Here is a 20,523-nt window from a genome sequence, read left to right as displayed (position 1 = left end):
TTTGAATATGATTAAAGGGGTAATATTAGGTTGTATTTAAAATGTAAATTTTTTTTTGAGGGGGAAAATGTTTTATTTAGAATTTGTCCTCGTTATATTCTTTTGTATCCCCCTAAGTTAATATTTCCTGCCTTTTTTTTATTTTTAAAAAATACTTAGATTACATAAATGTTACATAAAAATATAAGGGTTTCCCATATGCCCCACTCCCCACCCCTCCCACACGTTCCCATATCAACAGCACATCGTCAGTGTAGTACATTTGCTGCAATGGAACACATATTGGAGTGTTGCTGCTAGGTGTGGACCATGGTTTACATCATAGTTTAAACTCTCTCCCGCACAATTTTGCAAGTTATGATAAGCTATATAATGGCTTGTATCTGTAACTTCTCAATTTTGATGATTTACAATTTATCAACTTTTTTCCTTTAATGGATCTTGTTTTCATGTTGTACCTAAAAAAATCTTTGCCTAGCCCGAGGTCACAAGAATTTTCCCTAAGTTGTCTTTAGGAAATTTATAGCCTCAGGTGTTATGTTTAGGTCAATGGCGCATTTTGTGTTAGTTTCTTTGGTATATGGCATTTGGCATTTGGTTTGGAGCTGTGTATACCCCAGAAGAACGTGTTCTTAGACTTAACCCACCCCTGTGCGTGTGAGCCCACTGTAAGTGAGGCTTTTTGATGAGGCCACTTCAGTTAAGGTGTGGCCAGCCTCGATCAGGGCGGGCCTTAATCCTATAGCTGGAGTTCTTTATAAGCAGAATGAAATTCAGACAGAAAGAGAGAAAGCCATGGGAGCAAGAAGCTGAAATTCAACGGAACCTGGAAGGGAACAGGGGAGCCAGGAGAGGCACCATGTGCATTGCCATGTGACAGAGGAGCCCAGGACCAAGGACCACTGGCGGCCAGCCCCAGAACGCCAGTCGTAATGAGGCCTTGATTTGGACCTTCTCTTAACCTCAAAATCATGAGCTAATAAATTCCCATTGTTAAACTGGCACACGGCATGGTATTTGTTTGAGCAGCCCAGAAAACTAAAACAGGCAGTTTCTCATAAAACCAAACATTCAACGACCATACAATCCAGTAGTTGCACTCATGGACGTTTATCACAGAGAAATGAAAACTTCCACACAAAAGCCTGTGCATAGATGTTCATCACAGCCTTGTTCATAATTGCCAGAATTGGAAACACCTCTGAAGTCCTTCAACATGTAAATGTTTAAACAAATGGTGGTATATCCATACCATAGAATACTACTTCGCAATAAATAGAAACAAACTACTGATGCATGCAGCACCTTGGATCCAGGGAATTACACAGGGAATGGCATAGAAAAAGCCAGTCCCCAAAGGGTACACACTGTATGAATCAGGAGCTGGGATGGGGCTGATAGGAGGGAGGTGGCTGTGGCTAGCTAAGTGTAGCCTGAGGGAGCTGTGCAATGGAACTGCTCTGTATCTTCTTTGCTGTGGTGGTCACATGATGGAATTGCATAGAACTTAATACACACACGAATGAATGCGTGGGAAATTTATGAAATCTGAATAAGGTTGGTAGATTGAATCAAGAACAATTTCCTATCTGTGATTTGAGACGCAACTACTTAAGATGCAGCATTAATAAAAGTTCTGAGAGGCTGGACAAGAATGAAGGCAGTGCAATGAGAAAGGAAGGAATGTGTGTAACACACATGCAGTGAAGGAATAACAACCCAGAAAAAACAGCTTGGTCAAAATCACCAGTGAAGCCATTTCACTAGAAGGTCATCGATTTTATTGATCTCCTCTAAGAAACAGCTTTTGTTTCAGTAATATTTCTCTGTTGTTTTCTGTTTTCTTTTTTATTGAGTTCTACTTTGAACTTTCTTAATTCCTTTCTTCTGCCTACATGGGGTGTATTAGTCAGCAAAAGGGGTGCTGATGCAAAATACCAGAAATCTGTTGGTTTTTATAATGGGTATTTATTTGGGGTAGGAGCTTACAGTTATTGGGCCATAAAGCATAACTTCCCTCACCAAAGTCTGTTTCCTGTGTGGGAGCAAGATGGCTGCCAATGTCTGAGAGGGTTCATGCTTCCTGGGTTCCTCTGGGCTCAGCTTCTCTGTTTTCTCCACAAGGTCAGCTGTAGACTATGAGGCTCTCTAGACTTTGCCTCTTTCCACAAGATCAGTTGTAGACTATCAGGTGAATGGCTCTGTCTCTCTCCCTGGGGTTTCTGCCGTGTCTAAGGAGTCATCTCTATTCCTCTGTGTTCTTCTCCTGGCTCAGATCCTCCCTTCCTGGGGCTTGCTTCTCTTTCCTCTGTGTGCTTACTTCCTGGGACTCAGCATCAAATTCCAACATCAAAAAGCCTCAACTCTGTCCTTTGCCATGCCTTTTATCTGTGAGCCGCCCCCACCCACCAAGGGCAGGTACTCAACGCCCTACTGATACAATCCAATATAATCTCATATGCCCAGAGGAAAAGACCAGTTTACAAACATAATCCAATAGTTCTTTTTTGGAATTCATCAATAATATCAAACTGCTACATGGGTTTCATTTGTTCCTTTTATTTTTATTTTGTATGGTTCAGTCTTTGGTTTGATATCTTCTTGTTTTCTAATATAGGAGTTTAGTGCTATACTTTGAAAAAAATACAGCTTTACCTGCATCCCATCCCATTCAGAGTACTTTCTAATTTCCCTGTTAATTTTTTCTGAGATATATAGGTTATTTAGAAGTCTATTATTTAGTTTCTAAATATTTGGGAATTTTTCTAGAGATCTTTATTTTCAATGTAATTCCATTGTAGAGAATGTAATTTTATGACTTGACTCCTTTTGAAACTTATTAAGAACAGCTCTTTGGCTCAGAATATAGTCCGTTTTGGTAAATGCTCTGTGCACACTAGAAAAGAATGTTTATTCTGCTATATTGAGGTGGAATAAATGCCAGTTAGTTCAGGTAATTTGAAAGCGTTGTTCAAATCTTCCATGTATATTCTGATTTTCTGTATACTTATTTTCACAATTATTGAGAAATGGGTGGTGAAATCTTTTATGATAATTGTGCATTTGTGTAGTTCTTTTGACTTTTGCTTCATGTGTTTTGAAGGTCTGTTGTTACATATAAAGTTCCCATGATGAATCAATTCCTTTATCATTTTGAAATTACCTCTTTGTACCTGGTACTATTTTTTTTTTGCTCTGAAATTGACTTCATTGGTTATTAATATACTCATTTAAATTTACTTCTGAATAGTGTTAGCATAGTACATTTTTTCCCATTCTTTTACTTCAACCTACTTGGTTCTTTATATTTCAATTAGCTTTCTACTAGGCAGCATCTACCTGGGTCTTGATTTGTTACCCAATGTGACAATCTATGCCTCTAACCTAAGGTGTTTAGACCATTTACATTGAATGTGTTTATTGATATGGTTGGATTTCAATCTATCATCTTGCTCTTTGTTTTCTGTTTGTCTATCTGTTCTTTGTTACATTTTTCTCTTTTCCTACCTTCTTTTGTATTGAGAGTTTTTAATGATTTCATTTTCTTTGTCATTGTTTATAAGCAAAAACACTTCATTTTATTATTCCAGAGGTTTCTTTAGGGTTTATAGTATGCAATTCTTACTTATACGCTACCTTCAAATAATATCATAATATTATACCGCTTTACATGTAGTGCAAGATATCTGCAACAGTTTGTTTCCATTTCTCCCCTCCTGCACCTTGTGCTGTTCCTGCCATATGTCTTTCTACTATAATGTATATGTTATTATATTTGCTTTAAACAGTCAATTATATTTTACAGGAATTTAAATAGGAAGAAAAATTCTTTATGTTTACCCACATAGTTATCTTTTCTGATGTTCTTCATTTCTTTGTTTAGATCTAGATTTCCATCTGGTATAATTTTCACTCTGTATATTTAATTTCTTCAAATTCTTCAATTTCCTTTAACATTTCTTTCAATGCAAGTCTGATGGTGATGAATTCTTTCAGATTTTGTATGTCTGAAAATATCTTTATTTTCACTGAGTAAAGAATTCTACATTAACAGATTTTTTTTCAAAAAAATTAGTACTTTGAAGATGTTGCTCCACTATCTCATAATTTGCATTGTTTCTACTGAGAAATCTGTCGTCATCTTCATATTTTTCTTTTTTCCTTTTTATCCATATTTTTCTTCTGTACTTACTCTTTTCTTTTTCTCTGGATACTTTTATGACTCTTTATGACTGGTTTTGAGAAATTTGATTATGGTGTAACTTATTATAAAGTCATTTGGTTTTATTGTTTTTGGGGGGCTGTGTTATTAATGGTATATTGATAAGCATTTATAACTTTCATCTGTAGGGGTGGAGGGTTAATCCAATACAGGTTATGCCTCCATACTGGAAACAAAATCCCTTATCTTTCAGACCAATATACATTCTAATTCCTTGCTTGATCCATAAGTTATTTAGGAATGTATTGTACCATTTCAAAGTGGTTGTGGATTTTCTAGTTTCTTTTGTTAGCAATCACATTTTAATACAAGGAAAAATACAAAATGGTTGGAAATAAAGCATAGGAGAGAATGTACTGTGCAAATACAAACTAGAGTAAAGCTGGAATAGCTATGCTAATCTTCCAGTGACTTGTCAGTTGACAAGGTGGACATTAAAGCAAGAAACATCAGTAGAGATAGAGACTTTTTATAATGACTAAAGTGTCAAACTTCTAGAAATATATATACAAATTTTCAATTTGTATATACTTCATTGGATAACTATAATGAATATGAAGGAAAAATGGACAGAAATAAAAGAAGTAAACAAATTCACAACCTACCTGATTTTAACATACATTTCTCATTAATTGGTAGAATAAGCTGACCATAGTAATAATTTACTATTATTATTTATGATTATTACAATATTCATCTGCCTGTGTGCATCTTCTTTGCTCTTCATTCCTTTTTGCCTTTCCATGTTTCCATCTGGGATCATTAATCTTCCTTCCATTTAGTGCTGTTGTTTTGCTTTGCTATGGGGGACCCTCTCAGTAATATCCCAAATTTTGCCTTAATTTTTAATATCTTTTTTGGGTATATAGTTCTAGTTTGGCAATTCTTTTCTTTCAAAAGTTAAAAATATCATTCCATTGTTTTCTGGCTTCTGAAGTTTCTGTTGCAAGTCAGCTGTCAGCCTTATTGCTCAACACCCATTTGAAGGTGCTGTGTTCCCCCACCCCCATCCCCTCTGGCTGATCTTAAGATTTCCTCTGACTTTAACTTCCTTCAGTTTTACCTTTATATAACAAGATATGTGCAAATTTTTTCCCTCTTATTTATACTTCTTGGGAGTTAGCGTGATCTCTGAATCTGTGTCATGATGTCTTTTGTCAGTTTTGAAAAATTCTCAGACATTATCTTTGTAAATATTGCTTCTGCACCAATCTCTACCTTTTTCTGAAACTGCAGGAGAAATTTACAATGTTATGTCTCTTAACACCTTCTTTCTGGTATCTTCTAACCATTTTTCTTTCCTTGTGTTGCTCTTTTCTACCGGCCTATCTTCTAGTTTACTAATCCTCTCTTCAGCTATCTGAAATCTGTTATTGAATGTTTTTTTTTTTAATTCTATACTACAGTTATATTTAATGTCTTATCACCTATTTTCACAAATATACTAATCATAGATATGTAAATATCTGTATCTGATAGCTGAAATATCTGGATCAACTTCGCATTTATTTCTATTACCTGTTTTTTCTCACAGTCCTGTTTCTTATATACTTGATTTTTAAATTAAATGTAATATAGTATGCATGAAAAATTGCAGAGACCAAAGATAACTTTATTTTTCTACAGAGAGGGTTAGCCCTATATCCTAGCAGAAATATGGACAGTTTACCTTAATTTCTGGTTCAAAGTTATGGTTTAGCCTTTATAAGGCTAAGTCTATCTCTGATTTACACCTGCATTTGGTACATAATACAGACTACCAACTGAGAGTTTAAGTGTTTTATAAGGCTCATCTCCTTTGGAGGATACTATTAATAGACTACAATTTTTGTCTCCCCAGCTATGCAAAACCACAGAAATATCTTATATTTTCCACCTGTTTTTTTTTTTCAGAAGTCTCTGAGCCTTTTGTACTGCACAGGTTAAGAAGCAGCAAGTGCCTCAAGAGATAAACTGGTGTGGAGTGTCAGACTTGGTTTTCCAAATTTCTCTTCCCTTTGATCTCTTGGTCTTCAAGTCTTGGCTACCTTGGCAGCTCCACATTCCTCCCAACCTCTCCAGCCCTGAGAGAATGTCAAAAGCTCTTCTGTATCATCAGATTCTTGGCATTCTTGTTCTGCCTTCAATCTTTATCTCTCTGTGCCAGGAATCAGCAAATGTCCCAAGAGAAAGAATGGAATGGAAATGGTTGAACTCACCTCAATGAGCTTCTCTTTTCTCTTGGACCACAGCTCTGCAAGTCCTGGCACCTGACCCAGCATCTCTCCAAAGCCCTCAACAAACGAATTTTGTATTTTTTTTTTAATTAAAGATTTATTTATTTCTCTTCCCTTCTCCCCCCCCCCATCCCAGTTGTCTGTTCTCTGTGTCTATTTGCTGTATGTTCTTCTTTGTCTGCTTCTGTTGTTGTCAGCAGCACAGGAATCTGTGTTTCTTTTTGTTGCGTCATCTTGTTGTGTCAGCTCTCCATGTGTGTGGCACCATTCCTGGGCAGGCTGAACTTTCTTTCGCGCTGGGCAGCTCTCCTTACGGGGCACACTCCTTGCGCGTGGGGGACACCCCTACATGGCACGGCACTCCTTGTGCATGGGGGACACCCCTGTGTGGCATGGCACTCCTTGTGTGCATCAGCACTGTGCATGGGCCAGCTCCACATGGGTCAAGGAGGCCCAGGGTTTGAACTGTGGACCTCCCATGTGGTAGACAGATGCTCTAACCACTGGGCCAAGTCCACTACCCAAAAGGAGATGTTTTTTTTTTTAGGTACTGGGACTGGGGATTGAACCTGGGACCTCATAAGCAGCAGGCCAGTGCTCAACCCCTGAGCCACATCGGCTCCCTGCGTTTTGTATTTACCTTAAGTTTTCATCTTGCTTTCAGCTGTAGCATTAGTCTCTCCAAAGTCATTCCATCATAGCTGAAAAAAAACCAAACACTCTATAGGATTTATTAAAAACAAGTTCGAATGGTGAGAACCCAGATTTCATAGATTCGACACTATTTATTAATAAATGTGAACCATTTCACATTGGTTTGTGTTTTCATTATAATATTTTTGTTGGGCTCACAGAATGAAATAACTAATGGTAGTATTGGTAGTAACAATGGCAGATTCCATGGAAGGATGAGCTTTTGAAATATTTCCCAATATTTCTACCTTTTCTTTATATCCATATATACACATAGTTTTATGTCCATATTCCATATGTGAATGTTATATACAATGGGAAAATGAAAAGGCCTATAAGACTCTGGCTTTAGGAGAACTTCGAGCAATTGAGGCCTCAACAAAATGTTTGAGAGAAGCAGAGTGGAGAAAGTAGAGGTCTACCAACCCCAAGACAAGGAAATAATTCCCAGGTTGATGGCAATCCAGCGAGCGTCATGGGAGAGCGCTGCGGTTAGCAGCAGCTGTGGAGGCCCTGACTCTCTCCCCTGCCCTAGGTGCTTGGGGCCGGTCTGACCTCCACCTGCCAACACCTGCATTTCTTTGCCTGTGGGTTTTATCTGGCCTCCCACTTAGCCTTCATCTGTGGCAGCCTGGAAGTGCCAGGGAATTAAGCCCTAGAGCAACCAGTCTTCAATCAATGACGGGTAAAAGTCAGAAAACTCAGAATATAGTTATCCTGTCCCCAACCCCTCAGGGGGGTGGAACTGCATCCTGTGGTGCACCCTGGTGCCCCGATGCCTTCTCAGAAGGCTACGCTCCATTTGGCCACAGTGGAAACTCGCTTGATGACACACCCTTGTCTTGTCTGCCTTTTCTTCCCTGTCTCTCTCCCAGAGTCCCCTTTGGTGTTCGCTTCACCTCCCAAACAAACCATTTGCCCTAGAATCCTTGTCTCAGAGTCGGCTCATGAGGGACCCAACCCGAGACCCAGGGCAGCTGCGACAGGTCCACCAGGCACGGCAGGCTCCCGAGGTGAAACGCCGGCGGCCCGTGAGGGCGGTGCGCCCGGGCTGGGGTCAGCCTCGTGGACGCCCGTGGACGCTTGTTTGGGACATGTTAAATTTAAAAGACTCCTTTACACGAGTGGTCTGTTGCCTAGTGGGCGGGGAGGTGGTGGACCACATCTTGAAAATAAGTGAACGACTCACCAGCTAAGAGCAAATGCACAGCTAAGAGCAAGTGCAGCGTGGACTAAGCGTTTTATCAGGATGGTGTGTTCTGCTCCCTTTGGGCTTATTTTTCCTGTATTGACCATCAGAATGTTCAAAAACAATGAAATTATCCTAACTGTATAGGAGCCCATAGATTTTAATCACTGTTATAGATGAGCCAGGAAGGAAGGTGGTTTTCCTTGTTGTTGTTTTTCACGCTAAAGCCATTGAGAGTGTGATACAAAATAGAGTGATTTAACGCATAATTCTGTTCTAAAACTTCCATTTTGCTCACTCAAGCTTGTAAGTCGGATGAGATTGTGAAAATGGTGGTTAAGTTAAGGCCTAAATAAGGGCTGTTGGTGTCAAAATGCCAGAAAGCGTTTTCCAGCAACTGAAATGCACATCGTGGCTGGATAATCCAGCGAATGCACGCATGCGGCATAGGTGAGCTTTTTCTGCATGTATAAATATCTCTATAATAATGCCCCCACAAACGCAATTACACACACATACGCATGTTCAATTTACCTGTTATTCCATTTCCCCTCTCTCCAATGTGGAAGGGAAACCTTCTACACTCCTTTAGAAGGGAAACTAGAGGAGACTGAATTTTGCCAGCATTCATCATCAAAATCGCTACAATTACAAGGTGATGTAGGAAAGACAAGTTGTACAACAAGAAGATCCATAGTGAATTGAAAAACCTCTAAGATTTATTCCCTTACAAACATCCCTCTCCGCTTAATATCAGACTTTACTGATGCAACAAATCAACGTGTTTTGGTTCATTGTAATAGATATTTTGTTTGTCCCTCTAGATCCAGTTTCTCCCTTTCCACCCGCTTTGTGTCCTGGGAGCTTGACGTTTATAAATATAATCCACGAGGTCCCTGCTTTCTGGGTTCTATTTGGTTTTGGCCAATGGGAGTCACCAGCAGGAGACCAGAGGACAAGAGGAGGGTGCCGTCAGGGTGATTCTACTCCCAGCTCCCTCTCAGCTGGGTCGCTGCGAAGGGGCTGTGCCTCTCCACCTCAGCCAGGGCCCCATGGAGCCGGCACTCATCTGTGGCTGTGCTCTGCTCTCTGGACACAGGGGTGGTGGCTTCCTGCTCGACTACCCTAGATGGCCTTCAGCCTCCTTTGCTGGTTCCCCTCACCCTGCCCAACAGCATTTTAAAAGTTTCTTTATTCAACCCTCCCCAATTTTGCAGTCTGAGCCTGCCACCTGTTTCCTGTAGGGCCCCAGCCAGTGCAGCTAGCCTCTCCTCACTTCTCAGATGTAAGCCGCACAAGACAGCGCAGTATGATGGAAACGCGACGGAAGTCGAACGCAAAGTGAGATTGCCCTGCAAAGACAGGCTTCCAGAAGGCTGAGGAAAGTGATGTCGGAGAACCGTTCAGCTCGCGCAAAACCAGCAACTAAGGGGCGTTGCAGAGTTCCTCCAGTGAAAAACTGAAGAGAAAATCAACCATGAGGGTCTTCGAAAGAAAGGGATTTTAATGTCCAAGGATTAAGAGGGGCTGTTAGGCAAATGTATAAATCCTTTGCATCTTTTTTGAAAAAATAAGAGCAAAACTTTCTCCATGCTTGTGCTATAAAACTCTATGTGAAGCAAAGAATGTCCTACTGTACTCTCCTAGTATTTTCTCGGGAATTATTACATCCAAAAGGCTCCCAAACAGTATTCGATTTCTATCTTAAGAATTATCACATAGCTATAATTAGAACCTATATTTCAATAATTGTAAGATAAATTAAACTTTCATATTTTTTCATAGTTTTCAGGATGAAGTCACAATCGGGTTTCTTCTTTCTTGAGTGTGACTTTTCGTTACTGCTTTCAGTGGATTCACTCTGTAAGTGGCCTTCTCTCAGCACCGATGGTCATTGGCATTGTCCTTGGGGGAGCTACAGGAGGCCATCAGGGAGGCCAGGGCCCTGGTCCATGGAAGAGTCTGTTCCTTAAAGAAGTGTCCTCTGGTCTGGGGTCCAGATCCCAACACCGTCCTCTGTGCTCTTGGCTCTCCAAGCTCCACCACGAGTTACTGTGCGTGGCCAGGAGTGATCTCCCAAAGAAGAGCCTGCTGCCACCATCATGGACCCATGGAACGGGCCAAGGATGTCTTGTCGTGGGGCCAGAGGATGTGCCTGGAGCTTAGGGAGGACACAGGCAATAGCCCCAAACCTCCTCGTTACCTCTTTGGGATGCTTCTCTCCCGTTGGGGCAGAAGTGCCTCTCCATGCCAGCAGCAAAGTGGCTGTTCTAACAACGCATGCACCATCTGCCAATGATGGCTCCATCCTTATTTTAAAATACTGAGATCAAGTTTAACTCCATACAAAATCCACTCACACTTTACAATTTATTTCAACAAGGCATTTGCCAAGAAGAGTAAAAGGAGAACAGTTAGATTCCTTGCATGTATTTTAACTATTGTACAATTTCGAATGGTTATTTATGACATTTAAATTTGTTATCACTATTGTGTGAACAGAATTTTTGTCCGTGTTAAAGATGAAATATCTGAAGAAATTCTCCTTTAAAAGTCTCATCTAGAGTGGTGGTGAGGGGAGCACAGCACTGTGAAGGCCGTTACTCTCACGGAACCGGATGCTCGGGGGTGGGTGATTTTGGGAAGCTTATGTTATGTGTGTGTCTCTACAATTTAAAAAGAGAGAGAGAGAGAGAAAAAAGAGAGAGATTAAAGAGCCAATTGCAACTAAATGAAATACATGATCCTGGGCTGGATGTAATCACTGAGGAGAAAAGGCCCAAAAGGATAAGTGGGGACATATGAAAAAATTGGAATATAGCCTGGATACTTTACATCAGGGTTAAATCTCTTGAGTCAATAACAGTACTCGGTGTGGTTACATAAATGAATATCCTTGTTCTTAGGAAATACACATGGAAGTGTTGAATGTGCAAGGAAAATGATGTACACAACTTAACTCCAAATGTTTAGAACGTTGGTAGATATATAGATAGATGATAGATTAGATAGATGACAGATGATAAATAAAGATGGTAGATATAAACAGACAGGCAGGCAGCCAGAGTGATATGGCAAATGTGCCAAACTTAAAAGTTGGTGGATCTGGTTATTTGGGAGAGGGGTATGTTGGTGGTCTCAGTCTGGGTTTTGTAACATCTTCTAAGTTTGAAATTATTTCAAAATAAAAAGTTTTTTAAAAGTCTTGATTAGGGGAAGCAGACTTGGCCCAATGGATAGGCGTCTGCCTACCACATGGGAGGCCCGTAGTTCAAACCCTGGGTCTCTTTGACCCGTGTGGAGCTGGCCCATGCGCAATGCTGATGCGCGCAAGGAGTGCCGTGCCATGCAGGGGTGTCCTTGTGTAGGGGAGCCCCACGTGCAAGGAGTGTGCCCCGTAAGGAGAGCTTGCCAGAGCGAAAGAAAGTGCAGCCTGCCCAAGAATGGAGCTGCACACACGGAGAGCTGACACAAGATAATGCAACAAAAAGAAACAGAGATTCCTGGTGCCACCAATAAGGATAGAAGTGGTCACAGAACACATAGTGAATGGACACAGAGAGCAGACAACTCGGGGAGGGGCGAGAAATAAATAAATAAACCTTTTTAAAAAAAAGTCTTGACTGGGAATTGTGTGTTGGATATAGTGTGTAATGAGAATAAAAAGCAATGCTAATAGGGATGCGGATTTGGCCCAATGGCTAGGGCGTACACCTGCCACATGGGAGGTCCAGGGTTCAAACCCAGGGCCTCCTGACCCATGTGGTGAGCTGGCTCACGCGCAGTGCTGATGCGCACGAGGAGTGTTGAGACATGCAGGAGTGTTGAGCCATGCGTGGGAGCCCCACGCGCAAGAAGTGTGCCCCGTAAGGAGAGCTGCCCTGCATGAAAAAAGGGCAGCCTGACCAGGAATGGCGCCGCATACACAGAGAGCTGATGCAGTAAGATGATGCAACAAAAAGAGACACAGACTCTGGATACTGCTGACAAGAATACAAGCGGACACAAAAGAACACATAGAGAATGGACAGAGAGAGCAGACGACTTGGGGGGAGGTGGGGAAGGGGAGAGAAATAAATAAATAATAAATCTTTTTAAAAAAAGAATGCTAATAAAAATAATAGTTAACCTTAACTTGTGAATCTGAGCCTCCTCTTGACATAGAGGTGCAATGGACACAACCAATCCAATGTCCACATAGAAGAGGTGGCATTGGATTGGGAAAAGTGGACATGGTGGACGATGGGTATGGGGAAGGGCAGGAAGAGATGAGAGGTGGGGGCGTATTTGGGACGTGGAGCTGCCCTGGATGGCGCCTCGGGGGTGATCACCGGACATCATGGATCCTCACAGGGCCCACTGGATGGAAGGGAGGAGAGTGGGGGCCATGATGTGGACCATTGTCTATGAGGTGCAGAGGTGCCCAAAGATGTACTTACCAAATCCAATGGATGTGTCATGATGATGGGAACGAGTGTTGTTGGGGGGGGAGAGGGGGGGTGGGGGGGTGGGGTTGAATGGGACCTCACATATATATTTTTAATGTAATATTATTACAAAGTCAATAAAAAATAAAAAAATAAAAATAAAAAAAATTAAAAAAAAAAACCTTAACTTGTAGAAAAAACAAAGAATTTAGTATTTATATTCGAATAATTAGTTCCTAAAGTTATGCTCTAAATACATAAGGCCAAAAAATAAAAATAATGAGACACATAAAAAATTAGTTAACATTCTGATTGAAAGCCCAAATACCTGTTTTAAAGCTGAGCATGAGAGCCACCCAGTGCGAAAGAAAGTTCAACCTGCCCAAGAATGGCACCGCACACACGGAGAGCTGACACAGCAAGATGACACAACAAAAAGAAGCACAGATTCCCGTGCCGCTGACAACAACAGAAGCGGACAAAGAAGAACACACAGCAAATAGACAAAAAGAACAGACAACTGGGGTAGGGGGAAGGTGGGAGAAATAAATAAATAAATCTTTAAAAAAAAACTTACTTAGGTAATGATCAACAGTTAAACCTACATGATATCAATGATTTTGTTTTTTTGCCTACTGACATGCTTTAATAGCCCTTGTGAGCTCTTACCACCATGCAGTTGCCTGTTTCCAGCAGCTCATTTGTATGCAAATTCTCTTGCATGTCACTTGTTCTCGAGACTAGCAGAATGCTACTAGCGGATTGGATTGAGCGGCTCCATAACTGCCTTCCAGCCTCTGCTCTAGTCGGCCTCCTTGCATCCATGCAGCAGGCCCTGCTGTGGTTGCAGTTGTGAATCTCGGGGAGGCTCCTGCGGCCATTTCTCTCCCGGCTGCCGGGCCGGCGCGCCTTCCTCCTCCCAGCGCGGTGCCTGCTCTCCACTGAATTCAGGAACCCTTTCCCTTCTTGCCTTTTGCTTCTTTCTCTGTTCTTTTTAGTGACACGGCATTTGGTTCCAGCAGAGACGAGTTGCTGAACTAACTTAGCCTCTGCCCACTGCCCTGTTTGATTCACGCCATACTTAAATGCGAGGTAAAATTACTTTATACGCGCGCAGAGGTCTTGGGGTGCTGAGAAATCTAATGGGCACTGGATATGGGAGTCATAGCAAGAACAAAGGGGACACGTGTAGATGTGCCTACGAATATAACAACGAGGATATCTGTGTCTACACACACATGCAAGTGGATGTGAATACCGTGTGTGTGTGCTTGGAATACCGTGTGTGTGAAAGAGAGGCTATACCGTGCGTCCGTTACAAACGTGGACTCTGGGAATATAATGCCTGTACCTGAACCCCAGATATGTCATAATTATCTGTGAGGTTGGGGCAGATGCCCCTCTTCACTCCAGGGAGGCCACAGGACCTTCCAGGGTCCACAGGGAGGTGGCCCAGGAGCCCCAACAACGCAGCTGTCCCAGGGCCGAGGTCCCGCCGGGGAGCAGGGGCAGGGCGAGCCGCTGCCTACACCCAGACCCGACGGCGTCGCGCTTGTCCAGGGTTTGAAGGTTACGAAACTGCTTCGGCAAGAGCCCGGTTCCTACGGGAGGCTGGGGACTGAACTTGCCAATTTACAACGAAGGCAAGTGGAGCTCAGACATGCTACAACTCGCCCAGTGTCACACGGGCAGTGTGTGACAGGCCACGTGCTCCAAGTTGGCTTGACTCAACTGCATTGATCTATCCATTCGACCAACATTTCTTGAGGGCCTACTATGTGCCCCAGGCCCCGAGGAGAATGGAGCGGACAAGCAGGTGCCATCTGTGCCTCACTCACTCCAGCAAACTCGGAGAAGGCAGGGCTAAGGAATAGATTATAATTAAATGCGGCAAGTGTCATAGCAGAGCAAGGACATTTATTAAACGTTGTGCCAGGTATTTTGCCAGAGGCTGGAAATAAATTTGGAAGAATGACTCCTGCAAGGGACCTGCTTCTACTCACACTCCCCCTCTGCCCCCACGCCGTCCACCCTGCGCTGAGTTACCGCACGCAGCACACGGGCAGCGCCCTGGCGCCCACCTCTCAGGCTTACGGGCAGCCGCTCGGAGTCCTTCCTGGCAGGCCAACGATGGCCAAGGACTTGGACAAAACCACAGTCCAGTGAGTTCAGAACCGTGCTCCTCCCGGTGAGAGGTGGCAGGTGAGACGGGGAGAGCAGGTGGGGGAGGAAATTCATTCCTTAACTTCTGTTAGAATTTTACACTAATTAAAATTTTTTTAAATGAAGGCTTTATGCCTTATCAAAAGTAGCTCCCCTTTGTATGAAATTTATGAATTTCTTAAGGACTTTCCAGAATAGTTGGGCAAACAAACAAAATAGCCGTAATAGTAAGCTCCACCAGTGACTGAATACTTAAGACATCCTGTAAAGGCACAATCTAATCTAATGTACACAGGCACTCTGTGCGATGGGTATGGTATAGATGAGGAAACTCAAGTTCAGTAACACACCCAAGGTGCCCTGCTAGTCAATGTTAAAGGCAGGGGTCCAACCCAGGTCTTTGTGATTTCTGAGCCCACCTTCTCGGCCACCAAACTGCCCATCACACCATCCAGCACGAAGGTAAATGACTTCATTGTCAGCTCCCACATATGATAATATGGGGCAATGAGCGCTGCTGGTTTTTTGGTTTGGATACAGAAGAACAAAGTTTTTCCCCTTTCTGGGGACCAGCTATGGCTAATACTGGGATAATTTCCCAGTGGTTGGGAAAGGGTGTGGGGACGTTTCTAGGTATGTCCAGTCTAGAATACGGACGACCGCCTTTGGATGAGGATAACTGAGGTTGGAACTGGAAGAAGCCCTGTAAGTAGAGGGAAAAGCAAAAGGTCAGGAAGAAGCAAATCTAGAAAGGGAGTAGGAAGCAAGGAGCAACTCAGGCACAGGCGGGAAGGAATGCACAGGCCACGGGGCCACAGGGTGCCTCGGCCGAGTGGACGGAGCGGGGTTTGGGCTTGCCTCGCCGGATGTGAGAGGCCTTGGCAGCTCAGGAGGGCAGCAGAGATTTGTGTCTACATGGATTGGAGTGGGGCGGGAGAGGTCGCCGTGAAGAGCAGGCCACAGGAGTAGGAGGCTGAAAACGGCACCCTGGAGATGGGCAGAATTTAAGAAGCTGGCAGAGGAATGGAAGGCTGACAACGAGAGAGAGCCCATGACAAGAACCGGGAGAAGGCAGAGAAGGTCCAGAATGGAAGGCAGCAGTCACTGGTGCCAACTGCTGCAGGGAGAGGGAGGGCTAGAAAAGGTGTCCTTAGGATATGGTGCCCAGTGGCTTTAGCGAAAGCATTTCAGGTATAAACGGGGTGGAAGGGAAGGGTATGGGGCAAGGAGCCCCACTGCAGAGGGGCGGCCGGGGACCGGGAATGGAGGAGGTGAGAGGCCTTCAGGCAGAGCCACCTCGGGTCCTCTGATGGTTCATCTAGAGCCTCCTGCACCCTCAGTGCAGCTCTCAACTAGAACAGGCCTCGAGGACTGACCACATGCCACAGCTAGGCAGGGCACTGGGTGCTGGTCACCTGGAGGCTGAGCCGCCCATTTCAGCCAGCCTGCCCGGCGGTGAGACCACCTGCAGCAGCCCCGGCGCAGGGCCCCAGGCCGCCCAAGCCCAGCGCCCCCAGCCCTGCAGGGCCCCTGGTCGCCCGAGCCCACAGGGCCCCTGGTCGCCCGAGTCCCCCCCGCCCCCAGCCCTGCAGGGCCCCAGGCCCCCCGAGCCTCGTGCCCCCAGCCCTGCAGGGCCCCTGGCCCCGAGGCGCTGAGGGGTGCCCGGCGGGGTGCCCGGCGGGGGCCGCCATTGGCTGGTGGGGCCACTGGCCGCCCGCCTCCCCACTTTCACATCCTCTATCAACAGCCGCACACTCGAGCCTGACCGCACAGCGTCTTCCTGTTTATCCAGGAAGTGCCGCTCAGAAGGCTTTCCAGGGAGTCGCGCTCCACGCTCAGCCTCGGGGCGAGAAGGCCGGGGCTCCGGGGGCAGAGCGGAGAGGAGGGTGTGAGTGTCGAGGTAAGGCCGCGCCTGGGGCCGGGGCGCCGGGTAGGCAGGGGCGGGAGAGGGGTAACCCTCCCGCGGGGCTGCGGGCGGGGGCTCGGCCGGCCCACGCGCGCCCCGGGCGCCGCGGGGAGCCCTCCAAGCTGCCCCTCGACTGTGGGCCGGCGGGCCGAGGGGGCAGAGGCGGAACGTGCCGCCGCAGGCCGCGGGGCTCGGGTGTGGGTGGCAGGTGGAGGGGACACAACACCTGTTTAGGAGGACAGGTGGGCCTACGGGCCTGTTCAGAGCGCGTCCCGTCCCAGTGCGGGCCGGGAGCCACACCTAGAAAGATGACCCGTGACCTGGCCGCACCCGGGACCCCCGTGGACGGCCGCAGGGGCGGACCTCACAGGCGCCTGTAGGAGGCAGTAGTGTGCGTGGTTCACGCCAAGCTCCCACCACTCCTGCGGAGTCACTCAGCCTGCACGCCCTTCAGCTCCGTGAAGGGCATTCCGGGTCTATCTCCGTGTTCCGTGGACAACACATTACGTGGATGCCACCCACATTTTATGCATCTGTGTATAGTCCATGGGCTGTCCTTTGTACCTATCTACCCATCATCTATCATCTATCCATATATATGTATATTTAGCTACACACATACATACATACATGAAAACATATCCTATAATGCATAATATAAAATATCAAGAGTGCTCATATTTTTAAACTTAAGAGAACTAATGACAAAGGATTTTTTCCTAATATGTGAATTCCTTACTAGTCAATCTTAACATCCAACATATAAAAGTTAAAGCATGCCTAGATAGGCATTTAATCATCCCTGTTATTCAAAGGGGGCAAAATCCCATGAGATGAGGACTGTTCAGGCAGTCTGGGATCTGATGTTGCAAAAAGGACAGCTAAGGTCAAGTGGTAACTAATACGCATTTTAATAACAGCAAAAAAAGGCAGTAAACGAATTCTTTAAGTATTGATTATACATGCTGAAAAATCAACATTGTAAAAAAGCATGGCCTTTCCTTTCATCAAAAGCATTTGCTTCTGGGTGCCAAGTTTAGAAATCGTCTGACTTCAAGAAGGCCTTCTTTCACTTCGGCATCTCACTTCAGGTGAAAGTGATACGTGCCCTCAACCTTCTCAAGGTTTTGGTTTTGTTTCTATCAATTGCTCTTCCTTGTTCTGAGTGTTACCTGAACTTCGTGTTTAGTTGTGTCATGCATATACCCATATTGCATTATATTTAGGAAGAAGGAAAAAATACACATTGCTCATTTACTAGACTTTTGGGTTCAAATTCCTTCTCTAACGATTAGTATGGCCTTGGGCAATTCCCTACCTCCTGCATCAGAGTCCTCACATCTGTCAAATGGGTACAATCACTGCCCCCACCTTGCATAAGGGTTAAATGAGCTGGTAAGAGGCGTAAAGTGCTTTGAACAGAGTCTGGCACTCTGAAAGCGCTGGGTAAATGTTAGCTGCTATCGCCCCCACCCCCTTTTCCTGGATTAAGCTGTCCGAGTTGCTGGGGAACAGAGGGTAGGAAAGGCTGAGGCCCGGGGTGGGGTTGTTAGATGGGCTTAGGGGGTGACGCGAAGAGGCCAGCACCACTTGGCCCTAATTCCTGCCCTGTGATCTGTCATGGTGGGAGGCTGGGAAAGGAGCTCCTGGGACTCGCGCCCTTGAGCGTGTGTCCTCCTGCAGGTCAACTTAGAGACGTGCGTGTTTGTGGCCTCCAGGTGGTAGAAACAACGGCCTTTAGTGCCTCCCCCGCCAGCAGCAAGTGCTCAGCGTTTTCCGAGAGGTCTTTCCTTCCAGGGTGTAAGAGCCACGTGATTAGACCTAGTTGATGGAGAGGTTGATAGGAGGCTGGGAGGGCAGAGCTGGGCCACGGTGGCCTTAGACCGTCCCCAGAGCCTGTGCTCCCAACGGCCGCGCGCTGCTTCTAGGACCCGCATTAGAAGGTAACGAAAGGTGACTGATGAGGATGGCGAGTCCCAGATTATTTGAGAAAATAGCTCAAGGTCACAGGGAGGGCGAATGGTGGGGCGCAGCCTCCCATTTCGAGGCCCTTGACTCCATGCCGCTGTTCAGAGCAGAACCCCAGGGTTTGCATCTCGCCTCTCATGGCCACCAGCTCTGGGACCCTTCCAGGAAACGACTTGATCTTCCTCACTTCGGTTTCACTATCTGTAAATTGGGTATAGTAACCCATCCTACATAGTTCCCAGGGTTTTATGCGGTTCAAGGGAAGCTACATGTGTAAAATATGATCACACTATTTCTGATTCATGTGTAGGGAAAAAAAGTTGCAAGCAACATTCAGGAATGGCAAGTTAAAAGGAAAGGAAAAGCACAAACGGCGTTGGTTCTTATGAAAGTTTAAACATTTGCTTATTGATCTGCTAAAATTAGAAAGGATTACATAGAAATTACAATAATACAGAAGTATTAGAGTAAAAATCCCCAGTCCCCAAACCCCATTCCCACTTTATTTAACCTTCTGGTCTTTGAGGTCCCAAAGGGCAGGGGTGAGAGTTGGCATTTTGTGACTTAACATGTCATTAAGTACGATTTAACTTATTCTTTTAAATGGCTATTTTGCATTCTCTTGTACTGATGTGTCACAATTTATTTAACCGTTCTCAATGCATGGAAATTTAGTGTATTTCCAAATTTTGAATACTACAAATTGAGCTGCGGTGACTGTTCTACAAATCCTTTGGTACAGTCATCCTATCAGTTCCTTGATTCTGGCAAATCTGATAAGCAAATAGCAGTATGACATTTTTGTTTTTATTTGCTTTACTTTGAATATCAGTGAGTTGATTCTAAATGTTTTTAAGACATAGCTCTGCAGAAAACTAAAAACATTATCCCTCTTCCAGAAAGCAGCTAAATGCATGTTACTTTTAAAGTGAAATAGCACCATTTTCTCACGTTTCAAACACAAGCAGGTGTTTGTATACAAATATAAACCAATTAAAAACCACCTTGCACAAATCCTCCTCTATATAGCTTTTATCGGTGCTAAAAAGGGAGGTTTTAATGAATACAAGACAACTAGACTCTTGCAATAACTAATAAACATGACAATTTGATTTATTGCTGTTTCTCTGCTGTAGCCCGTTGACAGATTTTTTCTTTATGGAAAAATTACCGTGGTTTAAATCTCTATCATATGGCACTTAATTCAATTGACAATATGTTACCAATTAGATCCTGCTTAAACTACCATCAGCCAGCAGACCACGGAACATGCTAAGTAGGGTGACAATCAGATAACTAGTAAAATGCTTTGTGGCAGCTTCCTAGGGACAAGGAGCAATGCTGAGGCAATGGGTAATGAAGAAACAAAGGTCAAACAGAGCACTTATTGTTTCCTCTCCCCCAGAATGAAATTCTTTCAAGTTTTCTTAAAAGCACCCACGTTCCTTTGGTGTTGCGAGTTGTGTACATTGATCTTCGCTGCCGCTCAGCACCTCTCCAGTGGCTTCATTTACAGGCTGGAAGGCATTCTGTTCCCAAACCCTCTTTGGCGAGACGGTACATGACTTAACTCAGTCGCCATGTCCCTCCTAGTGATGTGTTTTAAGATTTCACCTTTCCCGGAAGCCCTGGGAGTTGACCATGTGCAGAGGGAGCTCTTGTCACATGGGACAGCCACCTTTCCTTATTTTTCTCTAGGAATCTGGCTGCATCAGATAGTCACACCTGTTTGATTTCAG

The 20,523-nt window shown here is 44.5% G+C and overlaps 1 protein-coding gene across 5 annotated transcripts in view; it reads left to right on the top strand.

The window, feature by feature from the left end:
• The first annotated feature begins 16,721 nt into the window (after positions 1-16,721).
• The window catches only part of AFF3 (ALF transcription elongation factor 3), a 563,374-nt gene continuing 559,572 nt past the window's right edge, over positions 16,722-20,523 (top strand). For all 5 annotated transcript variants that reach the window (XM_058278184.2, XM_058278185.2, XM_058278182.2 and 2 more), the window contains exon 1: positions 16,722-16,810. The gene's annotated coding sequence lies outside the window, so the exon portion shown is untranslated. The remainder of the gene's footprint in view (positions 16,811-20,523) is intronic.

Source organism: Dasypus novemcinctus, chromosome 17 (assembly GCF_030445035.2).
Source record: "Dasypus novemcinctus isolate mDasNov1 chromosome 17, mDasNov1.1.hap2, whole genome shotgun sequence".
In the NCBI taxonomy this organism is placed as follows: Eukaryota; Metazoa; Chordata; class Mammalia; order Cingulata; family Dasypodidae; genus Dasypus; species Dasypus novemcinctus.
This window is presented reverse-complemented; position numbering and strand designations above follow the sequence as displayed.